At 36.6% G+C, this 14632-nt stretch overlaps 1 protein-coding gene across 1 annotated transcript in view; it reads right to left on the reverse strand.

Annotated features, from left to right (window-relative positions):
* The window catches only part of CRPPA (CDP-L-ribitol pyrophosphorylase A), a 320005-nt gene that overhangs the window by 258937 nt on the left and 46436 nt on the right, over positions 1 to 14632 (reverse strand). The gene's annotated exons all lie outside the window — the stretch shown is intronic.

Genomic DNA, 14632 nt, shown 5'->3' on the forward strand with positions numbered 1-14632 from the left:
AAGACTGAGAGAAGTCACAAGATGATCTCACTACATAGAGAAAAATTTTCTCAAAAAGCATAATAACCTTTTTCTGAAATTTTTAAAGAAATAAGCCATCTTGGAAAAGAATTAATCTGTCAAAGCCTTTCAAACAAAAAACGTAGAGCAAAGATTTTATTTAAGAGTCCATTTAATGATAAAATCCAGAAAAACTTAACTCCATTTTCTTTGCTGTCCTACAACATAACATCAGTGATCCTGGCAAAAGGCACAACAAAATTAAGGATTCAAAGGAGAAAGACCTATTTGTCATCACTTGCAAATAATATCATTTATGTAAAACACTTTAGAAGACTTTACAAATTTAAAACCAGAGGTCAATAAAACTGTCTATTATAAGCTCAATCTACCAAAAGGGAGTATGGGGAAACTTAATGCCCAATAGCAAATAAAAATTAGAAAGTACAAAAGAAGATGGATTATATATCCATTAGCTGTAATAAACTATGAAATTACTTATAAGGAATACATGATATATAGCAAAGTAAAAAGCCTTCAAACAACATAAAAGATCTGAATGAGCTACATTATGTTCACGAGTGCAACAGACTACTGTTTAAAGCCATCAATTTGGTCTGTAAACTGATGCACAACTTCCAAGAATTCCAATAAAAACATATAATTGGTGGAAACTTTAAGTTTCAAAGTTATTTAAAAGTAATAAACGTCAACAGATAATTCATCAGTCCCATCCTACACCTTGCCTCAGATTCTCTTAGTCTCACAGTCCTAGGTCACCAAAGTAACTAACTACATAGGGAGCCACATGGTCCTCTATCAGAGGCCACAAACCAGAATCTCCAATTTGTCCCTATAGCTACCTCTGGACAGAGTTATGGTATTATGGTATGAGTCATGGGATCTGCCTTCCCTTGGGACTGAATGAATGAACTAGGTGGTACAACCAGGAATTCAATCCCTGTAGGATTAACTGTAACCCAGAAGAAGCTGGAGAGATAAATTGTCTCCTAGATAGTCCACTGTCAGGAAGAACACCGACAGTTTTGTATAAGCATGTCAGGTCATGTCCCATGTGATAACGTGGCCATCTATGTTTGTGAAGCAGCAGCCAGGTTAGTAATGCATCCCCTTACACAGCAGTTAAGCCTAGTCTAAGGCTCTGTTAGAGATCCTATGCAGGAAAAGACCAGTTTAAAAGTAAAATTTAAAACAATATGGTAGTTCACAAGAAAGCATTTATTAGTACATAAAGAACTCAGAAATACACACACACACATATATATGAATATATATATATATGTGTGTATATCTACCTATCTAAATATATCTATAGATAGATAATTTACAATATAAAAGAGGAAGTTTCTCAAGTTCAAAAAACAAAAATAAGTTATTTACTAAGTGAGGTTGGACAAACTAGCTCACTTTATAAGGATGACAAAAGCTGTAGTCCATTATCACAGAGTATTTTTAAATCACCTCACAAGAGATCAAAGACTTAAGTATGTGGCACAAAAACAGACACTCAGATCAATGGAACAGAATAGGGAACCCAGAAATGGACCCACAAATGTATGGCAAACTAATCTTTGACCAAGCAGGAAAGAATATCCAATGGAATAAAGAGTATGCAAACTGTGCTGGGGAAACTGGACAGTGACATGCATAAAAATGAACCTGGACCACTTTCTTACACCATACACAAAAATAAACTCAAAATGGATGAAAGACCTAAATGTAAGACAGGAAGCCATCAAAATCCTCAAGGAGAAAGCAGGCAAAAACCTCTTTGATCTTGGCTGCACCAACTTCTTAGTCAACACGTCTCCAGAGGCAAGGGAAACCAAAGCAAAAGTGAACTATTGGGACCTCATCAAAATAAAAACTTCTGCACAGTGAAGGAAACAATCAGCAAAACTAAAAGGCAACTGAAGGAATGGGAGAAGATATTTGCAAATAACGTATCAGATAAAGGGTTAAAATCCAAAATCTATAAAGAACTTATCAAACTCAACAGCCAAAAAACAAAGAATCCAGTGAAGAAATGGGCAAAAGACATGAACAGACACTTCTGCAAAGAAGACATCCAGATGGCCAACCGACACATGAAAAAATGCTCCACATCACTCATCATCAGGGAAATACAAATGAACACTACAATGAGATACCACCTCACACCTGTCAGAATGGCTAACATTAACAACTCAGGCAACAACAGATGTTGGTGAGGATGCAGAGAAAGAGGATCTCTTTCACACTGCTGGTGGGAATGCAAACTGGTGTAGCCACTCCTGAAAAGAGTGTGGAGGATCCTCAAAAAATTAAAAATATAACTACCCTATGACCCAGCAATTGCTCTACTAGGTATTTATCCAAGGGACAGAGGTATGCTGTTTCGAAGGGGCACATGCACCCGAATGTTTATAGCAGCACTATCAATAATAGCCAAAGTATGGAAAGAGCCCAAAAGTCCTCTGATGGATGAATGGATTAAAAAAATGTGGCATGTGTACACAATGGAGTATTACTCGGTGATCCAAAGGAATGAAATCTGGCCATTTGCAACTACATGGATGGAACTAGAAGATATTATGCTAAGCAAAATTAGTCCAAGAAAGACAAATATAGGACTTCACTCATATCAGGACTTTAAGACACAAAACAGATGAACATAGGGGAAGGGAAGCAAAAATAATATAAAAACTGAGAGGTGGAGAAAACATAAGAGACTCTTAAATATGGAGAACAGAGGGTTGCTGGAGGGGTTGTGGGAGGGGGGGATGGGCTAAATGGGTAAGGGGCATTAAGGAATCTACTCCTGAAATCATTGTTGCACTATACGCTAACTTGGATGTAAATAAATAATAAATAAAATAAATATACATATATTTTTTTTTCTCTGAGTAGAGTTTCTCTGTAACCATACTCAGAGACTTCTATTTTGAGAAATAAGAAAAAAAAAAGACTTAAGTTTGAAACAGCAAACTAAAATGAAATTGAACCACAACGTAGGGACAAATTTCTTAAAACTTTAAATGCACAAGATTTGGCTGCATCACAATGAAGAACACTGAGAGATTACAGACTAGCAAAATATGTTTGTAACATGTACAACTAGGAAAGGAATAGTAGCTTGGCTATATAAGAAACTCCACCAAAGCAATTAAGAATCAAGAAACCCAAATGAAGATTGACAAGTATTAATAAACATTCAGATAACAAGCACAGAAATGTACTACGTAGAAAAGTTTACCCTCACTAGAAATCAAATAAAATCAAGTTGCAACAGAGATGAATACCTATCAAATCAAGAATAATTAGAAAGTTACAAAAGGTTAAAACTGCAGAAGATGCACCTGAAACTAGAAACATGTCCTCACACTTCTGTTAGAAGGTTCTCAAACACACACAGCTGTTCTGGAAATCAATCTGGTAATAGGTTACTGAAGCTAAGGACGCATTTACCTTATGACCTGGTAATTAATTGTAATCCTCGACACATACCTCAAAGAAACTCTTGCACCCAAGCCCACAAAGTGACATATGCCAATATTCATTTCTGTTGTGTGGTAGAAGGCAATGTAGGTGTCCACCCTCAGAAGACACCAATAAATAAATATGTGGTTGGTGCATGACTGAAAGTTATCAAATAATCAAACAAAAGTTTTGGATGCTTCAGCATGGACAGTTTCCTAAATAATGCTGATAAAAAGTCACCGTCTTCTGTGTGAATTTTAAAAGCATAACAGGATACATTTTAAGAATCTATATAGTTATTAAAACGAAAATCATTTAACAGAATTTCTTCTGGAATCTCGAATAAGATTTTAGATTGGAAACGGAAAGAAAAAGTAGTTTACAATAAAAAACAGTGGCTAGCAAAGGTAAACAGCAGCAGCAAACTATAAACCAAGAAGGATCATCAACTCAATTCTATGTATCAAGGTTCAAAACCAAACAAAAAAATGGAACAAAGAAGCTTGCACTTTAATGTGCCTCTAAATACCTGTTAAATACTACTTTAAATGTTCAAATGTGTTGTGGTGCAAGGGGACAAATTTCAATGGTTTTAATACGTGCAGAAACTATCAGGAATTCAGGAGGTTCAATAAATAAGGAGGAGCAGAGGATGTTTGAGCAGAAGCCCCAATTAGAAGTCTTTTCTCTGTTTAATGAAAACTGGAAAGAATATACCAAAAATAGACATGGTGAGATAAAAGGTACATATACAGTGGAAAAACTACAACTCATGATACCCATAGAAGGCAGTTCTGAACCATCAAAGATAATTGCAGGCCATGTGAAGGAGCAGGTACTTCATGCTGTGGGCCATCGAGGGCTGTGGACCAACATGGACAGAGTTGCACATTATAAAGATCGTTGGGGTGCTTGCTGATGTTAAATGTTCATGAACATGGACACGGAAGGCAGGAGGAAAACCATCAAGAGATTTCTCCCCTGCCCCCCAAGTCCACATGTAAGATGATAAGAGCTAAATCAAGATATTTAACAATTAAAATTTCATTCAACAGTTCTAAATAAAAGGAAGATACAGGAAAGACCAAGTTTATGTAGCATTTATACATTGGTCTCCACACATATAAAGAAAGGAAGACAAATTAGTTTCAGGCTAATGCCTAAGAAATTAATTTCTGGGGGTAAAGAGGTTAATCTTCTCAAAGGAGGTCCCAGAGAAGGTCACAGAGTAACTTTTCCAACACCTTCGAAGATTCCCCAAATGGGACCAGTAAAATGACAAGGCTTACATGAACCTATCTAGAAGAATTGGTAGAAGAAAAAAAGACGTGAGAAAGAGACAATCAAAGATAAAAATCAGGAGAAACAGGACAAAGAGAAGAACTCTGGCAATGTTTGCTAACTGTCCAAATACACCAGGATTGTAGATTTACTTTATCTTGAGTACTATACCACACAGATTGTGGTTTTACTAGTAACTGAGATGTGCAACTTGCTACTGTGGTTTATAGTGAGCAGTCATGAGGCAAACTGATGGATGGCAGTAATTTTCAGTGAAGTCAGTTCCTTCCAATTCCGAACGCTTCATCTTTAGATCCTTTCCCTCTCACTCCCTTTTCTTTCCATTTTCTTCCACCTTTCACACACTCCTCCTCTTGAGGATCTTTTAATTTCTATCCCTTCCTCAGTTTTCCATTTGTTAAACAATTTATGTCCTTTTCTTATCCCTTTCCTTTTGGAAAAGGTTTTTCCTTTTCAAAACCCCATGTAATATGAGGTTTCTTCTGAGACTCTTCATTCTGAGGCTCTTCCTGACCATCTCTTAACTCAATCCAGGCCTAAGTCAACAACCACCAAAGTCCCCCTCCTTCAGCACACTAGAAGTGAGGGAGAATGAATGGGAAACTCTACTCTGAAAATAGGAGTCAAACTTCTTAGAACTGCAATGCTTGTAGACACGAAGAAAAGACAATCTTAGTAAAATTCAGTCTTCTTGACAAGCTACTTGTCAATTTAGCATTTAAAGCCCACACTTATTAGCAACTAATACAAGATACAGGTCTTATTTTCTCTAATGCATATGGGGTATATGCACAAGATATGTATTAAAAAAAAGGGAACTCCTGCTATATTCTCTAATTTTATGGTCATTATATTCCTGTACTTAGAGCCTTAAAAGAATTATTTTTAAAATTGAACTTTCTTAAAGGTGTTTTCACCTTTTCAAGATAAATAAGCCCTTTTTAAAAAGTGTTTATTTATTTATTTATTTATTTTGAGAGAGAGACAGAGAGCAGGGGAGAGGCAGAGAGAGACAGAGAATCCAGAGCGGGCTCCACAGCTGTCAGTGCAATAAAAATTCTCTGGACCAATCTGAGATTTTCATCATATACCTAAAGATAGCATAACTTACTACTGAATTTCTTTGTTCAAGTTACCAGGTTTTCTTTTTTCCTTTATCAACCTAATTTGTCATTAAATACTCCTAAGAAATAGATTTTAGACCATAAGAATCAAAGAGAAAACACCTAATTACATGGAAAAGTAATAATGAAATACTTAAGTATTTATCTTTTTTTTAAATGTTTATTTATCTTTGAGAGGGAGAGGGAGAGCAAGTGGGGGAGAGCCAGAGAAGAGGGAGACACAGAATTTGAAATAGGCTCCAGGATCTGAGCTGTCAGCACAGCTGACACAGGGCTAGAACTCATGAACCATGATATCATGACCTGAGCCAAAGTCAGGTGCTGAACCAACTGAGTCACACAGGCGTCCCAAGTATTTAACTATCTCATACCTGTAAGTTTTTATTAAGTTTTAAATTAATACTAACCCATACACACATTTCAGTATTCACAGGTAAAACTAGTTTTTTTAATTCTATGCACTCATACATTTACACATAAGCATAAATATGTACCATATGTAGCCAATATACCTTTATATCCTGTTCCATTAATATCCAATCATGAGCATTTTCATGCACCAATGAAGTTTTCAAAAACATAACTTTCAGTGATCTTTTCAAGTTACTAAAAGATGTCACTATCTGATGTCTAGATATATAGACTGAGAATCACACACTTATAAAAATGCTGCCAGTCACCAACTTTAGACACAAATATTTGCCAATATTTCTAATATTTTCATATTAATTTCTTAAAGGTTTCCAGAAATATTTTTAAACATACAAATATGTACACATATATTTTCCCCGTGCTCAACTCATAATTTACATTAGTGTCAACATAATATGTACATATAAATAGCTATGTGCATGAAATTCCCTCATTTGACAGTATTAAGAATCTAGGGTAAACCATCAAGTCTTCCAGATGCTAAAAGAAAAAGTCCATGCATTCATGGAACAGACATGGCATCATCAGGGAGCCACGGATACTTACCAGAAATACAATTATGTAAACTAGTGAAATATAATAAGGAAAACTAAAACAGAATCAAGAAATATGATAGAGGAGGTTATTATACCTGACATTATCAGTGAAGGATTCCTAGGAGGTGACATCTATACAGGGAGGTAATCAACAGTGTAAACAACGTTCATAACTAGACAAAGTGGCCTGGAAAAAACAGTACATAGGCCTTTTTTCATGTACTTACATGCACATACACTCTTAGATACTCTTTCCATTCAACAAATACTTACTTGGGACTAATGTATCAGTCAGGTGGCTATGAACTCAGATACCATCCTGCCTACACAGAACTCAGTCTAACAGGGGAGTTAGACATGTTATGCACAACTTACCAATTATTCCATTTTGATATTAATTCTGGGCAAGAAAAACAAAACAGGGCACTAGGAAACTTGTAGGGAGTTGGCCTAATCTGGTTGAGGGTGGCCTAATCTGGTTGAGGGTGGCCTAATCTGGTGGGGGAGATAGGAAAGACTTCCCTAAGTGATAATTTAGGCATTATCTAAAGGGTACATAGCAAGATAGGAAGAAAGTCAAGTTCCTGAAAGGAGAAATCTTCTTTGTGAGGAAAGAAGGTCAGAATTAGCTACAATATAAAGAACGTTAAGTATGAAGGAGAGCAGACAGCAGAAAGGATAGGGGAAGTAACAGGCCAGCAAGTCAATAGACATAATGCCATCTTGACACCTATGATCTCTCAGTACCATTTCATAAGCCATGTCATCTATAACCTCAACCTTCACATCTTCTACTTTTGTGTGTGTGTCATATTAAGATGTGTTTCTCCCACATGACCTTACTACCAACATCCCAATTTTTTGTTCAACTCTCCAGATGTAGGGAAGAGTATGTATTTTCTGCACAAGTTCCAAAGACATAAGTTAAACCCTCGATAAAGGAAAAAAATAATAATAATGTAAAAGTCCCTATCTCAAAACCACATGAATGATTAAGCCATTCAAGGTCTTTTACTTTTTTTCAGAATTTAGTGATTCATCACTTACCTGTAACACCCAGTATTCATCACAAGTGCCCTCCCCTTAATACACATCACCCATTTAGCCCATCCCGTCATCAACCTCCCCACCAGCAATCCTGTTTGTTCTCTATAGTTGAAAGTCCCTTGTGGTTTGCCTCCCTCTCTTTTTTTTTCCTTCTTCTATGTTCATCTTAAATTCCACCTATGAGTGAAATCATATGGTATTTATATTTCTCTAACTTATTTCACTTAGCATAATATACTCTAGCTCCTCCATATCATTGCACATAGCAAGATTTCATTCTTTTTTATGGCTGAGTAATATTCCATTGCATATGGTCATTCCACTGTGAATGCACCTGATCTCCTCTTTTATTACTATTTAAAAAAAAAAAAAAGTTTTTAATCACTTTTCCAGGAATGCCCAGAAATAGCACTGGAAAAATATAACTTTTTTTTTTTTCAGGACAATTTTTTGTATTTTAGGCTACATAGAAGAGAATAAAACTAAGTATTTAGTATTCCCAACTTTCTTTAAGACTTCACACCTCACCCACCTGCCCGTCAGCTGATTATTTGCTTCCTGTAACAGTAAGACAATAAAAAACCAAGAATAAACAAACTTTATATCCTCCTACCACATTTACTTATACCTGTGCACACACACACACACTCTGTATTTTTTCCTGTCCCCATGGGTGACCTATCCATCCTCCTTGTCAAGGTCAACTCCAAAACCATGAAGACATTATATCCCAATCTCCTTTCAATATGGCATCACTTTTTGTCTCCCTTTACTAAATCATATTAGATACCAATATGCTATTGTACCATCCATCTAAATTTCTTAATCCATAATGTCCTTCAGCCACCCCCTCCATTTTTCTGCTCAATATTCATGGAAACTTCCCCAAGGGGAAGCCCTCCTTTTCTCTAGTAAATAAATTCTATATGGGTTTTCAAATTCACCACTCTCTTCCAACAGCAGTAGACTCTCACTGCCAAGGCTAATAATTAGGGTTTTTTAATTTTTTTTTTTTTAACATTTATTTTTGAGAGAGACAGAACATGAGAAGAGGAGGGGCAGAGAGAGAAGGAGACACAGAATCCAAAGCAGGCTCCAGGCTCTGAGGCACCAGCACAGAGCCCAAAATGGAGCTTGAACTCACGACCAAAGGGATCATGACCTGAGCTGAAGTTGGATGCTTAACCGACTGAGCCACCCAGGCGCCCCCAGAAACACATTCTTCCCTAGGCTTCCATGACATTACCCTGTGGCCAACCCTTCTTCTATTCCCTTAGCTAATTGAGGCCCCTCCAAGATGTCTGTATTCTCTTTCTCCAAATCTGAGTACATTAACTTATACGACAAATAGACTTTTCAGGTATGATCCAATTAATGATCATGATGGGCCTGATGTAGTAACTATGATTCTTTTAAGAGGAAAGCAAGAGAATAAGAGTTGGGAGTAATGTAACAGTAAAAACAGGAATTTGGAAAGATTTAAGGACTAAGAGACAAAGAATGCAGGTGGACTCTAGAAACTGGACAAGTGAAGGAAGCCATCTTCTCTACAACCTCTAACAGTTCTGACAATACTTTTATTTTAGACTTCTGGTCTCCTAAATAAAAGAATAAATTTATGGTTTTGTAATTCACTAAGTTGGTGGTAGTTTATTACAGCAGCAATAGAAAACTTACATACTTCCTCAACCTGATAATCTTGGACTGCCCCGGGTTCGGACTGAAGTCTATACCCCCTCATTCTATAATCTCAAATCAACTCCAAGGTAGTCAATACTTGGATGATGACAACTGTTTATCTGGACCTCTCCATTGAATTCTAGATTTGTATCTAATTATCTCCTTGACATTTTTAAGGTGCTTACAGGAAATTGCAGACTAAGTGTATCAAAACTAAACTCTTCCTCAGCTCCCACAAAACCTTCTCTTCCTTTAACATTCTCCATCTCAATAAAGGCAATTGTATCCTTCTAGTTATTGAGATCACGCCTTTATCTAAGACCCCTCTTATTCTGAAACTCCACATACAATCCATTGGCTAATACTCTTCATTTTACCTTCAAGCATTCAGAGCATAAGCACTTCATATCACATTGTCTACCATCTCAATTGTCCAATTAGTCATCACCACCTTTTGCCTTCAGTATCACAAAAGCTCCTCCCTTCTTTCCCTTATACAATCTATTCTGCCTCAACTGACAGGGTAAGTCCTATTCTCTTTCAGTGTAAAATCTGAAGTCTGTGCCGTAACCTTTAGGGGTCTACATGCTATGGGACCCAAATACTCTCCAACCACATCCCTTCCCAATCCTCCCTACCAGCATCACTATTCCATAGCCAGACTTTCTTACACTGTGTCCTGTATCTGAAATGTTGTACTCTCATTTATCTGCATGACTCATTCCCTTCAGATATTGCCTTGAATTTCGCATTCTCCCAGAGTACCAGTCTGATTACTTAATAGGAAACAGCAACGTCCAACCCCTGGAGCTCTATCCTACTTTTCTCTTTAAACATTTATCACTATTTGATTTATCATGTAGTTGATTATTCTCTCATTATGAAAAAAAAAAAATCCAGAATGTGGAAGTATGGCAAAAGCCACCCAAGGACTATTTTTCAAGAACTTATTTCACTTTTTTAAAAGACAGTCTTAAGTTAGTGTTAACATCAATATTTTTCTATTAGTGATATAAATAATTTAAGTAAAATGGAAAAAAAACCGAAAAGTATGTGACCTGGTGAGACATAAACCGATTTTTCATCCAACCTGTAATCTTATGCTAACAGACCTTGTTAAGCTGCCTACACATATTTAACTTTTCGAACGTCCTCTGAGTGAATACTAACATCATAGTGGCTCCTCCATGTGTTGAAAAAAATTTTCACGTGCTCATTTTGTATTTGAATGTTGCAATTTTGTCTTTTTAAAAGTGTCCTTTAGTAGACATCTGTCTCCCCTATTAAGATGCAATCTTCACAGAGGAAGTCCAACAGGAAAGCAACATGGAAGACTCCTCAATCTCCCTCCTCTCACAGATGCACTGCCACACCAGAAGCACTTTCCTTTGAAACCTATCTAGAACCCAGCCGAGTGATTTCTACACACTAGGAAAACAAGAAAAATGCCTACATCAAAAAAATAAAGGTGAAATCTCATCCTAAACATCCCCAACCCAAAACAGCCTCATACAATCAGGAGGAAACTCCCAACTCAACAGCTTCTCCCTGATAAGCAAAGGTTTTTACCACGTATCTATACTCCAACTTTAAGATTCCCATATTATAGGTAGGATCCTGAGACACCTAACTCTGCAAGTCCATTAGGCTTGTGGTCACAAGACCCAGAGGGCTGCAGCAAACTAAACAGCAGTTTCTTCAAATAGGTGTGGACATGTGGACATGAACTGCAGCTATCCCTTTAGGAATCAAAGCAGGGCAGGAGGCGGTTGGGGTGGGGGCAGTGTGTGGAGGAGGGAAGAAAACAAGTCATTTCAAGGATAATGGAAGACAAGAATTCACTGCAAACTTTATAAGCTATGCCTAAGGACTAAGGATCTGGCTTCTAATATAGCACACCTCTACAGAGTGGCTGCTCTTCTCTGCGGACTGGGGAAGCCAAGACACATTTCCTTTGGTCCCTCCTCTGGACTGTTCCAACAGTAAAATCAAGTCACCAGTATCTCCTCGGAGGCAGCCTGTACACCTATTTGGGTGCCCAAACTTTTGTAGCTTCTATTTGAGACAGGACCCCAAATCACCTAAGAGCTCTGATACCCAACAGGGCATTCTTGAGTCCCACAGGACTATAGCAAATCCAGTAATTATTAAACACAGCAAAACTTATGGGATGTAGCAAAACACAGTTCTAAGAGGGAAGTGACAAGTTCCTATATTACGAAACAAGAACCTAAGTCAAAATTTAAAAAATTTAAAAAATTTAAAAAAGGAATAAAGAATAAAGAACTATTTAACTTTATAACACAAAGAAATAGAGAAGCAGAATAAGCTTAAAGTTACAAACAAGTAACAAAGATCAGAGTAGAATTAAGGGAAATAGAGTGTAGAGACAATAGTTAAGATCAATGAAAGAGATGGTTTATAAAAAAATACAATAGACAGACCTTTTGTTAGACTTATTAAGAAAAAAGTATCAATTTTAAATGAAATATCTAACACTATAAATGGTAACACACAACTACCAAGAATCACTGCCTTGAAAAATTATATACCAATAAATGGAGCAACCTAAAAGAAATGGTTAAGTTTCTAGAAATATATAACCTACCATGACTAAATCAGAAAAAGACAATCTTAACAGACTCCTAGTAAGGAGAATCAGTCAGTAATCAACATAAAAAAACAGAAGTTAATACTTACAATCTTAATTTTTTTAATGTTTGTTTATTTCTAAGAGAGATAGAGACAGAGTGCAAGCGCAGGAGGGTCAGAGAGAGAGGGAGACACAGAATCCGAAGTAGGTTCCAGGCTCTGAGCTGCCAGCACAGAGCCTGACTCAGGGTTTGAACTCACAAACTGTGAGATCATGCATGATCTAAGCCAAAGTCTGATGCTCAACTGAGCCACTCAGGCACCCCCAATCTTACTTTATAAGGCCAGCATTACCCTCCACCAAAACTAAACAGGACACTAGCATAAAATTACACACCAATATCCATGATGAACACAAATGCAAAATTCCTCCAAGTTTTAGCAAACCAATTCAACAATACATTGAAGGATCATACACCATGATCAACTGGTGTAATTTATCCCAGAAAAGCAAGAATGGTTCAGTGTGTGTGTGTGTGTGTGTGTGTGTGTGTGTGTGGAGGGGGGTGGGGGGGAAACAATATTGTATAACACATTAATAAAATTAAGGATTAAATAGATACAGAAAAAGCATTTGACCAAATTCAACATCCTTTCATGGTAACAATTCTCACAGTGGGTATAGAGGAAACATACCTCAACATAATATAAGCCATATAAGACCAGCGCACAGTTAGCAACATACTCAGTGGTGACAGTTCAAAAGTTTTTCCTCCAAAATTGAGGAATAAAACAAGGGTACCCACAATCTTGGCACTTTTACTCAACATAGTGGTTTTGGAAGTCTTAGCCAGTTATCAGGCAAGAGAAATAGGGCATCCAAATTGGAGAAATCAAATTGTTATCATTTGCACATATTATATACAGAAACCAAAAAACACCTATGTGAGTAAATAAATTTGGTGAAGCTTTAAGATACAAAAAGCACACAATAATCAGTTTTTTCTATATACTGTTAGAAAGTATCTCGATAAAAAAAAAATTTACAATAGCATCAAATATAAAATGCTCTGAAATATATTTAACCAAAGGTAAAAGATTTGTACACTGAAAACCTTAAGACATTGATGAAAGATTTTGAACACAAATGTTAAGATATTCTGAGGTCATGGGTTAGTATGATTATTAAAATGTCTATATGACCTAAGCTGATCAAAAGATTCAATGTAATCCTTCAGAATTCCAATGGCATTTTTAACAGAAAAATAACAAGGCTGACATTTATATGTAACCACAAAAGACCCCAAATAGCCAAAGCAATCTTGAGCAAGAATAAAACCACAGGTTCATTCATTTCCTGATTTACCACTGCATTACATAGCTATAGTCATCAAAATGATATGCTATTGGCATAAAAGCAGACACATATCAACATTGAGTCTATAGATAAACCCAGGTATATATAGAGAGCCAAAAATATGTGATGGGGAATGAATCTCTTCAAAATAGTGGTCCTGAGCAATGATTGGACAATTTATTTTTATTTCAGCTTTAATAAGGTATGTTTGAAATAAAAACCTTCACAAAAGATAGTCTATTTAGTCACTATTGTATCCAGTACCAAATATATATTCAATATTCACTAAAACTTCTCCATGAAACATGTTCTTAGTTGAAAAATAGTTCAAATTGTTTATCCTTAGTAAGCTAACTTGTATAGAAATCATAACTGGGTGAGTTTATGCGTTCAAAGTAGTTTTTTCAGTTAAAATCTATTCATTTTCATCAAAAAGACAAGGTCACTTTTTTTGGTAAGGTTAAGTTTGGTTTTTTTTGGTGGGGGCATAAGGGGTTGCTTTTGTTTATTTTATAACTTCAAGCCTTTTTTTTTTTTTTTTTTTTACTTTCACTTTCTTCCCTAGTGTTTAGTAATGTTTTATTGACTTTTGAAAATCAAACCATGTAAATAAATTACATCAAGTCAAGAACAAATTATTTCATGTATTTAAGTTTATTTGTGGGTCCTTAGGATCAATTTTCTCAAAAACTTATAGCTAAACTGCTCTGCCAATGCTGCTTCTCTCAGGCAAGTGTACCTAAGTCTCAGCATGGCAGGCCCCTTCCTGAGAAGACCAGCAGAAACCGCTGGCACAAACCATGCCTCCTGACCAGAGTTCAGCAAGGCTTCAGCTCTAGTGGAAGTAGCATCAGGTCTCATTTAACAAGCGGTCCAGAGCACCCCTAGTTAAAACTCACCACATTCAGGCCAAGGACCAAACAATGCTCACAGCAGGCAAGGAGAGCCGCTGCAGATGACTGGCCTGAAGAATAGAGTAGCCAAAGCACAAGAGCACAGGGCATGCGACACACACCAGAGATACTCCCGCAAGTGCCAGGTTCTGGACACTATATTCCTGCTTAATCATAAAGCAATTACTC

This window comes from Panthera onca, chromosome A2 (genome assembly GCF_046562875.1).
Source record: "Panthera onca isolate mPanOnc1 chromosome A2, mPanOnc1 haplotype 2, whole genome shotgun sequence".
NCBI classification, from domain to species: domain Eukaryota; kingdom Metazoa; phylum Chordata; class Mammalia; order Carnivora; family Felidae; genus Panthera; species Panthera onca.